The sequence below is a fragment of the Salvelinus sp. IW2-2015 genome, linkage group LG34 (genome assembly GCF_002910315.2).
Source record: "Salvelinus sp. IW2-2015 linkage group LG34, ASM291031v2, whole genome shotgun sequence".
Lineage (NCBI taxonomy): Eukaryota > Metazoa > Chordata > Actinopteri > Salmoniformes > Salmonidae > Salvelinus > Salvelinus sp. IW2-2015.
The window spans coordinates 6,120,164-6,133,061 of NC_036873.1; positions in this window are offsets into that span (position 1 = coordinate 6,120,164).

The following is a 12,898-nucleotide window of genomic DNA, read 5'->3' on the forward strand; positions in this document are numbered from 1 at the left end:
AGCAATCGATCTCAGGCTCATAGATTAAGAGCATTTAGTAGATCACAGATCTAGCACTTTTATCCACGACAACATAAAGGAATCAACATAACGTTTACACATTCCTCTCACAATTCGTACCCTTTGTATGCTTGACGGATTTTAACAGAATTATATAAATGTTATCAATCTATCAACTAATACTGAMTGCATGATCTTCTTAACCTTAGATGTTTTAAGATCCTCACATACTATGAATTTACTAATACTTTTTAATGTATAACAGGCTATTAGTATTTCCTTTAACCTGTCACATGTGCGTAAGGTTATTCATCTTTATCATCTGAGGATGTGTATATTGAATGTTAGTTTAACCTGATGTGATGGGGCTGTTTCTCATTCGTCAAATGCATGATGGGTAGAGTATTTAAACCCTGCTATTTCATTGTTTGGGAGAGGCAGGGAACCGGTCGGCATGCTGCYGCCGGTTTCACATGTATACTTGACACCTGTGGTTTCCTTTTGAGGGCTGTATTTGATTCAGTTCATGTTCCTTGTGTTGTAATGTCCAGTTTATTCATTTTGTATATATTGTAGAGGCCCTGGGTCTCAACCCCTACCCTGTGCAATTGGGTCCTGAACTTTTGCGCGCCGACCCCCAGGTGCTGAAGGTAGGAAACAACACCTCCACTTCGCTGACCCTCAACACTGGGGCCCCACAAGGGTGCATGCTCAGCCCCCTCATGTACTCTCTGTTCACCCATGACTGCATGGCTATGCACGCCTCCAACTCAGTCATCAAGTTGGCAGACGACACAACAGTAGTGGGTTTGATTACCGACAATGACGAGACAGCCTACTGGGAGTAGGTGAGGGCACTCGGAGTGTGGTGTCAGGAAAACAACCTCTCACTCAACGTCAACAAAACAAAGGAGATAATCGTGGACTTCAGGAAACAGCAGAGGAAGCACCCCCCTATCCACATCGAAGGGACAGCAGAGAAGAAGGTGGAAAGTTAAGTTCCTCGGCGTACACATCACAGACAAACTGGTCCACCCACACAGACAGTGTGGTGAATAAGGCGCAAAATCGCCTTTTCAACCTCAGGAGGATTTGGCCTGTCACCCAAAACCCTGACAAACTTTTACAGATGCACAATCGAGAGCATCCAGGTCGGGCTGTATCACAGTCTGGTACGGCAACTTCAAGGTTCTCCAGAGGGTGGTGCGGTCTGCACAACGCAACACCGGGGGCAAACTATCTGCCCTCCAGGACACCTACAGTACAGCACCTGATGTCACAGGAAGGCCAAAAAGATCATCAAGGACATCATCCACCTGAGCCACTGCCTGTTCACACCGCTACCATCCAGAAGGCGAGGTCAGTACAGGTGCATCAAAACTGGGACCGAGAGACTGAAAAACAGCTTCTATCTCAAGGCCATCAGACTGCAAAACAGCAATCACTAATTCAAAGAGGCTGCTGCCTACATTGAGACCCAATCACTGGCCACTTTAATAAATGGATCACTAGTCACTTCATACAATGCACTCTAAATAATGCCACTTTAATAATGTTTACATATCGTACATTACTCATATCACATGTATATGCCGTATTTTATACCATCTACTGCATCTTGCCTATGCCGCCCGGCCATCGCTCATCCATATATTTACATATTCTCATTCACCCCTTTAGATGTGTGTGTGTGTATTAGGTAGTTGGGGAATTGTTAGATATTACTGCACTGTCAGAACTAGAAGCACAAGCATTTCACTACTCTCGCATTAACATCTACTAACCATGTGTATGTGACAAATACAATTTWGATTTATATCGATCTCCACTTGCAAAGTAAAAAGCCTCACTCTGTTCTGCATTGTTGCTTCCGCACTGTAAAATCCTACCGCTGGGTTCACACTCATAAAGGTGTAAGTATGGAGGTGGCGTCTTGAAGATGCTCCTCTAAAATTCAGGGGGAGGCACTTATTTCTGCTCAARTAGGTGTTAAAAGCATTGAGCCATGCGAGGTGCACTACATTCAAATGCTGTATCCTCAGAAGATCTGGCTTGCTCTTGCAATAATGCATAGAAATGCACAGATTCACTCCCAAAACGGTACATGTTTACCGACAAGACAACTTTTGCATTGGTCTGATCCGAGGTAAAGCACTTTTCCTCAGGAAATATCCATTAATTTCCTATTCTACATGCTAGCCATTAGCCAAAGCTACGGCTTTACCTTTGTACAAGTAGACGTTGTGTAGCATTAGCATATCCAGAAGATGTATGCAAGGAAATGGGTTAACGCAGGAAACAAGTCATGCAGTGCCATTCTGATTCTCAAAATGTGTAATACTGTACATGTGGGCTGGCATTTAAAATACAATTTTACAAACTGTAGCTTAGAATTGAATATAGGCAAGGAGATGTATGTATGTATGTATGTATGAAGTACATTTTAGGGATATTTAGGTCACAAAAACGTATAAAATACATTTGATCAGCTACAATTTAGAGGTAATCAACCACACATGGAGCGTTTTAATTAGTTTCGCTCCATGCAGGTGGAGGAACAGCAATGGAAATGTTCTGCCTATTCCTGGAAAAATGCCCCCCCCTCCCTCCCACCTGTGAGGCAACACACTCAAAGAGAAAGATAAGTAAATCTGTTTTGCACCACCGGATAAGTGGGAGAAAAAGCTGAAACCTTGGGCACGGTACCTTTGTGCTTGTCTAGCATCTTTGACAGAGGGTGAACCTYGTCTCAAAATGAAAGTGCATGTGAACAAACGGCTGGTATGAAATGTTTGAGGGGTAGAAAGAACTTGGAGGGGAGACATAACAGAAAGTAAACTGGTGACGAAGTTTAATCTGAGAGAATTCTGGTTTGCTGCGGTATGTTTGATTGTTCCCTTTGTGTCATTGCTTCCTCTGCTTTAGAATCATCCGGGTAATATTTTCCAAGACGACCATTGCATTGTCGACTGTGGCCAGGAGATCAAAGCGAACCATTTGAAAAGCATCAGAGAGCTTAGAGCACCATGTTTGGTGGTCAAAAGACTAGAAACCATGGCTTTGTTCCAATATCCACACTAGCATACCATTTTGTAGCTATGTATTTAGATAGCTGGTATGCTAGCACATTGGAATGTGGCCCATCTCTATATATTTAGGAATTGGAGGAAATCTGTTTTAAAATAGCCGCCCACTCTTCTGACCTTTCCTACAGGCTACCGTCTCTAAGCTGTTGTTTTATCGATCTTATTACATGCTATGACCACCCACACTTTCTCTCGCTCTGTATGTTTAGCATGTTGGACTTTCCTGGTTGAACACTGATGTTGTGTTTTGCTACGGTTACTCCTTTGTTGTTAATGACGGTGTGATTAACAGTGGAATTTAAACCATGTGTGCTCTGTGATTATAGGCCGTCGATGAATCATCCACTACAGTCCTACGCCTCGCTCTCGTCCAATTAAATTATAAGGAGGTATTTTCTAATTAACTCCAGGGTTAATTGTTCTCAATGCCTTTGCTGGCTACTACTGTGTGCTGCTATTTGAGTCATGTGACTCTGCCAGTCCTTTCATTGTATACTTCCCACCAGGATATCTTTGGCTGTTCTGAATTGAAGCCCAGAAATGTATTACAAACGACTGCCATCCGATGATTACAGCAGATGCTTTACATGCAGATTATTTTTAATTACGGTGTTTTTAATTAATGTGTTTTTATTCTTTCTTCACAGCTGGATGTTGCTCCCACTGTGCCGATTACAATTTCTCCAAATGAAAACCATGGATAGATGGCAGTATTTGCGCAAAACTGAAAGCGAGAACCATCGCATTTAACCACTGCAAGGTGACTGGGAACATGGACATGTCAAAACAGACCATCTATGGTCTCCGTAAGTCGCGATTCAATGGTTCAGAGACGAGGCGTACGTGGCAGGGACTACAGACAATAACGGATTACAAAGGGAAAGCCAGACACGTCGCAGACACCAACAACTTGCTCCCGGACAAGCTAAACCCCTTCTTTGCCCGATTCGAGGAAAACACAGTCCCGCCAATGCGGGTCACCACCGCTTACGAGGACTGTGAGCTCTCGTTCTTCGTGGCCGACGCGAGTAAGATATTTAAATATGTTAACCCTCGCAAGGCTGCCAGCCCAGACGGCATCCCAAGCAGAGTCCTCAGAGCATGTGCAGACCAGCTGGCTGGTGTGTTTACAGACATATTCCATCTCTCCCTATCCCAGTCTGTTGTCCCCACTTGCTTCAAGATGTCCATTGTTCCTGTACCCAAGAAAGCAAAGGTAACTGAACTAAATGACTATTGCCCCGTAGCACTCACTTTTGTCATCATGAAGTACTTTGAGAGGCTAGTTAAGGATCATATCACCTCCACCTTACCCAACACCCTAGACCCACTACAATTTGCATACCGCCCAACAGATCCACGGATGACGCAATCGCCATCACACTGCCCTATCCCCTCTGGACAAGAGGAATACCTATGTACGAATGCTATTCACCGGATACAGCTCAGCCTTCAACACCATAGTGCCTTCGAAGCTCATCACTAAGCTTGGGGGTCTGAACCCCACCCTGTGCAACTGGGTCCTAGACTTCCTGACAGGCCAACCCCAGTTGGTGAAGGTAGTCAACAACATCTCCACTACGCTGATCCTCAACACAGGGGCCCGCCAAGGGTGCGTGCTCAGCCCCCTACTGTACTCCATATTCACCCATGACTGTGTGGCTACGCACGTCTCYAMCTCAATCATCAAGTTTGCAGAGGACAACAGTGGAAGGGCTAATTACCAACAACAACAAGATAGCCTACAGGAAGGAGGTGAGGGCCCTGGTGGAGTGGTGCCAGCAAAATAACCTCTCACTCAACATCAACAAAACAAAGAAGGTGATTGTGGATTTCAGGAGACAGCAGAGAGAGCACCCCCCCATCCACATCGATGGGASGGCAGAGGGTGACAAGCTTCAAGTTCCTTGGCATGCACATCACTGACAACCTGAAATGGTCCATCCACACAGTGTGATGAAGAAGGTGCAACAGTGCCACTTCAACCTCATGAGGCTGAACAAATTTCTGCTTGGCCCCTAAGACCATCACAAACTTCTACAGATGCACCATTAAGAGCATCCTTTTGGGCTGTATCAGCGCCTGGTATGGCAATTGCATCGTCCACAAYCGCAGGGCTCTCCAGAGGGTGGTACGGTCAGCCCTACATATCACCGGGGGCACACTACCTGCCCTCCAGGACATGAGACGATTAAATAGTCACCACTTGTAATGGCTTTCGTTGGTGGAAGGAGAGGAGGACCAAAATGCAGCGTGGTACGTATCCATAATGCCGTTTAATCGAGAATGAATACAAAATACAAAAAGAACAAGAGAATAAATGAAAACCGACACAGTCCCGAATGGTGCAAACACTGAAACGGAAAATAACTACCCACAACCCATAGTGGGAAAACAGGCTACCTAAGTCTGATTCTCAATCAGAGACAACGATCGACACCTGCCTCTGATTGAGAACCATACTAGGCCAAACACATAGAAATATAACGTAACGTATAGAACAAAACATAGAAAAACAACATAGAATGCCCACTCCAACTCACGCCCTGACCAAACTAAAATAAAGACATAAAAAAGGAACTAAGGTCAGAACGTGACACCACTTGCCGGCCTCCTGCCAGTACCCTGTGTCACGTCTACTCCCGCTCCTCTTCTCTGGCGACCGTTGTCGCCAGTTGTAAAGTGCATTTCAATGATCTGTTAGTTCCAAGATGCATAAACTGGCTTTGAAGTAATGAGTGCACAGCATTCAAACGGCATTTTCCAATCCATAAAAAAACAGCGTTCCATATTTTTTTWAATGTTGTACTTGACATTTTAACTATCAGCGTAGTAATTCAATTATTATAGTGGTCAAACTGAACGGCTACTCTTATGATTCCACTCTAGTCCTGTCAACTTAATATGCAGTAGAAAAATAACATTGAGGGTTAAAGGTACATTGAGCAAGATGACATCATCACACAACCGGGTCACTTCCTGCCGAACAACAATGTAATTCAGCTGTAATCCAACACAGCAGGGTCACAATTTGGGAAGAACCAATACTAGCAGTGTTGACTGTGACCAAGAAGTTGCCCTGTTGTGTATGATGTTGTCATATTGCTCAGTTTACCTTTAAACCTCAATGTTATTCTCTTCCCTGTAATTTAATTAGATTGAGACCCCCTGAAGAATCCCTACCTCTCTCCCCCTCACTCCTCTTCATCCCTCCCTCCCTCGCCCTTAACAACTCCAACTCAAAGGGAAGGGATAATGGAGACAGAATTACCAGGCATGGCCATGTCATTAGAATACCATGTAATGAATGGGGAATTAGAATGGAAATGTTTACTTTTGGGATACAATCAATTACTTATGCTGTCGACTACATCTTTTACTCTTGGAAGTGAATAGCATTAATATTTCCTTAATAGCAATGATATTTCGTGTTCACATTTCTGATTAAATCACATGTGATCTGGCCCGCAAGACCATTCAATGCGGCCCCCACCACCCATTGAAATGACTCAAACCAAATCGAAACTGTATATAAATGATATTGGACCTACATTTATACAGTCTCCTCACTCTTTCCAGATTGCTAAGAATCACTGAAACGAAAGCTGGATATTCAGGGAGATTCGAAAATTCCCAAAACGGTTGACAGAGGCAAATTTTGACAGCGTGGAAATATAACATTTATTTTTTTGTGCAGCCCTCCGGACCTCGGTGGAGACCAAATAAGGCCTGAGGACAAAATTAGTTTGACACCCCTGGATTAAATAGCCTCTTTTAAAACTGGATACTATCTGGTTTGATGACAAGGGAGCACAAAGTCATTTTTGGGTAATGACAATTGATTGAGGAGTCTGCCAGAAATTCTTATTAATTAACACAAAGACATCTTTTGATGAGGAGAATTGAACTGTTAAAGGATGTGTGACTGAATGGATTGGTATCTGCTAGACAAATGATTTTCTGGACATGTTGAGTCTGACTTCCTGTAAACTACATATCAACTGGGCATACTTTGGAGAACTCTCCCGCAAGTGTATGTGTGTATACATGTAACAAGCAATCCCTACAACGGTGTAACTAGGTGGACCCTGGTAAAACTTGCATTCACAACACCTATGAAGCACTGCCAATACCAATTTATGTATACAAGGCTACAGTAATTTAGGCCGTGAGCCTTTTTACGATCAAAATTACTGTGCAACTTAGCCATTTTGCTACACGTGCATACATGTGTCCTGCTGATAGCTGATAGGGAATGTTGGATTACACTGTTGTTTTATATGGTTCTTAGTAGCCTAATATGTTTAGCCTTAGGGCTGTTTATATTGGTTTCTGGGCACATTCACAAAACCTCCCACGCAATGGGGCTTGAAGCCAGATTTTAGGGGCAAAAAAAAACWGACTGGTCCAACTTTAGCTTGAAGTCATTTCCTGTATTTCACAGTGCCATATTTGGACTGGGCTAATGGAAAACCAATTTGTCACATTCCTCCACTGGATTGGGCTCGCTCTCTGTGAAATGTGTTGTTGAGGATTTACTAAATCAAACCTTTCAATGCTTTGTGTTTCATCTACAACAGGTGGTCAAGATTCGGGTATCACTGGAAAAATGGGAGCATTGTCAGGAAAATAGTTAAATGAGGATGAATTTAAAAGAAGCCAGAAAAGCTTTACATAGATTGATTAGGTTTTGAGTYCCGTTTGGGTAACTACAGCTGCTGGATCTTAATTTGAGCCAGTCTTCTACAGCAGGAAAACAATCTTGCAGCAACATGATATATGAATTAAAACTAATTGATACATTTTTCGTAAGGGACATTTCTGAAAATTACAAACTTCAAAAGTCTTTTTAAACCTCATACACTACATGTTTTAAGAAGAAAGTTCTCCTGCAACAGAGTGATCAAATTAAGAGCCTACATCTGTAAGAAGACATTTGAGTGACTGGTTTAGTGTAATGATTGTCGCTAAAAATAACCATTTTAATTACCCATTTAATTATGTGTTGTCAGGTTGTCAACTCACCTAACAGCTGGTAAAAAAAAMAACATATTGGGTCTTTAACGCATTCAGTTTAATAAGCAATGGAAATATGTAAAGCCACTGGTCTCACTTAGAAAATAAAACTTTTTTCCCCCAATGCCTGGTGAATTCACTTCACTGGTGTCAATAATGGGATGTCCTTGTTTGTATCTTCTTTAGGATGTAATCTAATGTAAGTTATCCACACCACTAAATGTTGAAGAAGTGGTAACAGTGAAACCTGCAGATGAAAAAGAAGCGAGAACGGTTGAAGATGAGACTACAGCGGTTCCTCCCTCTCTCTCTCCCCCATATTCCTCTTCCTCTCCCTCTATCTTTTTTTCTCTCCCTTCATCTCTCTTTGGGCTGGCAGTGTGTTCTTGAGGCTGAGTGAGGTAATAAATCATTCAGTCCAGTAGATCTGGCTGGGAGTGTTGGTCACATGCTCGCTGTGACCCAGAAACACCAGAAATAGCTTTCTCTTCAACTGGCCATTTGATGAAGTGCATAGAGAGCACCCTTGCCCAGTGTCTTGCCCTGGCCTTGGCAAAGAAAGAAAAGAAGACTCCTGCTATCTCATGCTGCACAGTGCTTGAGCAACACGATCCATAAAAGATGATTGTCTTTCAGCTTGCGTTGCAATCTGTTGTTTTGAAATAATCTATAATGTAGGGTTCGAGCTCATTCATCAATGCCACAGACATAGAGGGGATTTCAGATGATGMGTGGTATTAACCGTACACTCACTGAGCAAACCCTAGTCATTGGCACACTGCGAAGTGAAATCTTCACGGGTGGGTCTTTGTAGATGTGGCACAGGAGTGGGTCTGGAGAACGAGCAGTTAAAAAGTGGACTATGGGGATGGGTTTGAGTTACTTCTTGGTTTTTCAGGGTCTGGCAAAATAGTCAGGGGATGTTGCCACATGTATTCTTAAAAACTTTTTTTGTGCCAACTACATTGTTAATTAAGTTGACATTCTTGTTGAATGACATTGGGATCTTGCAGTTTGATTCGAATAGTATAGTCTACGGCTAGGCAACGGCAAGCCTGTGACACCTCAGCGCCATCGCAAAGGGGTTAGGACTCATTCATCTACAAGACGGAAGATAATACACTGCTAAGCATCTCTCCARCTTAAGACTCCTCGCTAATTGCACTTTGATTATCCTCCATGGTAAACATGATTGCAGGAGATAAGAAGCTCTTTTCCTGAGAGGATGAAATTAAGTATTTGAAAGAGGTGAGTCTTACTGTAGCACTAATACAATGGAAGTGGACTTATGTCCTGTTCTTATACATGGCAGCAGGGCCGGTTCTTGCTATTCTGCCACCAAAAAATACATATTTTCCAAAAGTTTAAGTTTGGTTCTGAATGAAAGGTGAAAAGGTATTTTCTGTAAGTTTAAAATACATTTTCCATGACGTTGAAAAGGCATCTTTTCCAGACATTGAAAATATGTAATTTACGGATGTTGAAATCAGGCTCATTTCTGGTTCTGAATGAAAGTTGAAAAGAAGTAATTTATAGCAATTTATTTATACATCTATGTTTGGACCAAAATCAAGGCTGGTCCAGAMCGGACAAATCTGAACCAAACATAGACGTCTATGATTCGTTCAGACTTGGTCCGGGCTGGACCAAAACCAATGTCTGTGGATTTGGAAATCAAGGCCGTCCGGAACTGCACCAAAAAAGATGTCCAAAAGACTGTTCATGCTTACTGGGGTGTAGCCTACAGTGTTGCCAGAATTAGAATTTTATGAATACCCATGTGGTAAGCCTACCATTTTGTAAAACGACGTTCGGACAGGCCCAAAAACGACGTCCAAAAGACGTTGGCTCGAGCTTACTGGGGTGTAGCCTATCATATCGGATTGGACATGCAAAATATTTTGCGCTCCTGCCTTTGACTTTAATAAGCAGTGGGCACTGCTTATTAAAGGGTGGCATCAGCGCTCACCTAAAAAGCCCATATGCCACTGGTTGAGAGAAATTGTCATTGTTTTTGGACAGAATTATGTGAGGTTTTATGTGTTGTTGTTGTTGGAGGTGCGTCTTGGTCAGTTTAGCTCATGAAATGCCACCCTCATCAATCTGCCACCATAGGCGGTCGCCTAATCCTGCCTAATGAGTTGGCCGGCCATGCATAGCAGAGTATAATTTGACAGGCACCTAAAACCTCGCCCTCATCAGGACTTGAGACAGGATGTCTGTTTTTGTTTTATATAGGACTCCAACGAGTGGTTCCGGAACTGGATTCTGAATCCTYGCAACCTGTGGTGATATTACAGTTTTTCCCAATTGTTTACATAGTAAAATTGGATGTTTAAACGCAATCACCGAAACCTGAAACTCATGTACCAAATCCCTAAACCAAGTCTGCAAAATTGCAAGCACAAGTCCTGCTTTACACTCAGTTTTCAATTCTATATCACAGTTTTTGCAAAACRCTACACACAATTCTCTACATTAGGCACAACATTYAAAATTAAAATCTCTTTAGTCCCTTTGGAAAGCAACGCCAATCACAATGCCAAGCTCTATACACCAATTGGCAACACTCACTCCTCACAGGTGTAAACACTAGTTGCTGAATTGTTCACTTAGAAATCAGAGCTTTAGCACTATAAAAGGCCACAGATGAGCTCTCCTGTTTTGGAGGAAAATTGAAGTCAATGGTGAAGCAAGAGCTAGAGGTGAAGGAGTGAGAGGAAGAGGAGGAAGATGAGGAGGAGGACGGACAGTTGTCTCAGATGAGATCAGGGCCACATTGGTTGACCATGTGCTCAACCATGGATTGAGTATGAGGGAGGCTGGGCAGAGAGTTCAGCCCAACCTGAGCCGCTACACGGTTGCATCTATCATACATACATTCAGAAATGAGAACCGGTAAGTTACCTACCATCTACACTATGCTCTTTATGCATGTATACTGCAGTCTGACATATCAGTAGGCCTATATTACTCAGTGATTGTTGGCCAATGTTACAGTAATGTCACTTCATATTGAAAGAAAATAGATTATTTTAGCTTACTGTAACCAATCATATCATATTTGTGGATCTTCTGCAGAACTGAGAGACGGCCAGGCCATGATGGAAGACACCGGCTGTTCACACCAGAATGAGGAGAACGCTATTGTGAACATGGTGGTGGCAAACAATACCATTAGACTACAAGAAATCCAGAACCACATAATTGCAGACAACACAATATTCAATAACAATCACCAGGTGGGCTTGTCTACATTGGACCGTGTATTACAGCGCAACCGAATCCGGATGAAACAGGTCTACAGGGCAGCATTTGAGCGAAACTCAGAGAGGGTTAAAGAACAGCGCTATGAATATGTGCAAGTAAGGAATATACTGTGAATTTACTATCATATCAGCACTGTATAGACACATTACAGTGCCGTACCGGTCTATGTCACATATTGTCTTGTCTGTTTCAGAGAGTCTTGGAGCTGGATGCCGCTGCAATTCAGCTCGTTTCTATTTACATTGATGAGGCTGGCTTCAACCTAGCCAAAAGAAGGGGACGGGGACAAAACATTATTGGCCACCCACAATTTATTGTTCTATACCTCCCACCATATTCCCCATTCCTAAACCCAATTGAATAGTTTTTTCYCGGCATGGCGATGGAAGGTGCATGACCGCCATCCCCTCGCACACATGCCTCTTCTCCAGGCAATAGAAGATGCATGTGGTGAAGCTGATGTGGGGGCTTTCGGGCGGCTGGATCCGTCACTCCAGAAGATTCTTTCCCCGCTGTTTAGCCAGGGAGAACATCACTTGTGATGTAGATGAGGTGCTGTGGCCAGACCAAAATAGGAGGCAGGATGCAGCCTAATGTCTTTTTTCTTACATTTTGCAGGTGTGTTTGCCTTTTTGTGTTTAGAGTTTTGAATGAATTAGCTCCTTTCATTTTATATTTTTGTATAGAAAACCCTTTATCTTACTGAATGTTTTTCCTGGTTTTCTCCTGTTGGGTATGGAAAGTGTTACATACAAAACACAAGTGTTCAAAAATACTGCATTTTGGAAAATGAATTACAATGTTTTTGTTACTGTATTGCATTTGTGTGTGTTTATTTATGTATATTTGAGTAGGTATACATTACTGTAACAATCTTTTACAACCGGCTACAGTGTAACACTGAAAATGCAAAAGGCATAAACCTACTGATGGGATATTCATAGTTGTGATTTGTGTAGAGCACATCGGTGTGTTGTTGGTTGGTAGACAGATGTATTCATATGACTTGTGTGTGTGTCATTTTGATGCAAAAAAACAAACATTTTGGAAAGAGAGAAAACAGTTTTGAATGCAGTGTTTGCTTTTGCTAGAGATTTGTAGAGTTTGGCATTTTGTGGTTTTGTGTTTAGAGTTTTGGGAAAGTGGGCCAAAGATTCAGCAAACGTGTGTAAACAATTGTGAAAAACTGTAAATATTAGCGATAGCGATATTTCTGTGCAACATGTTACATTTTGTGTTACATTTTCTCTTTACATGTTACATTTTCTCCAAAGATTGCAAAACTATGGGTATGTTGATGTGATGTAGTGCCCATTGGCTATAAATGTTTCAACCTCTGTGTTAAGAAGTCATGTTTTTACCGTCAATTCCAAGTTTCAAAGAGCACCAAAAACGACCCTGACCATGAGCCTTAGCATTTCTGACGCCACAGAAACAGACCCTGGGTCAGTTCTAATGCCACCAACAAATTACCAAGGAGCTAAACTCAAGAACTCGAAGTGATGTTTTGAAGCCAGAGGAGTCTG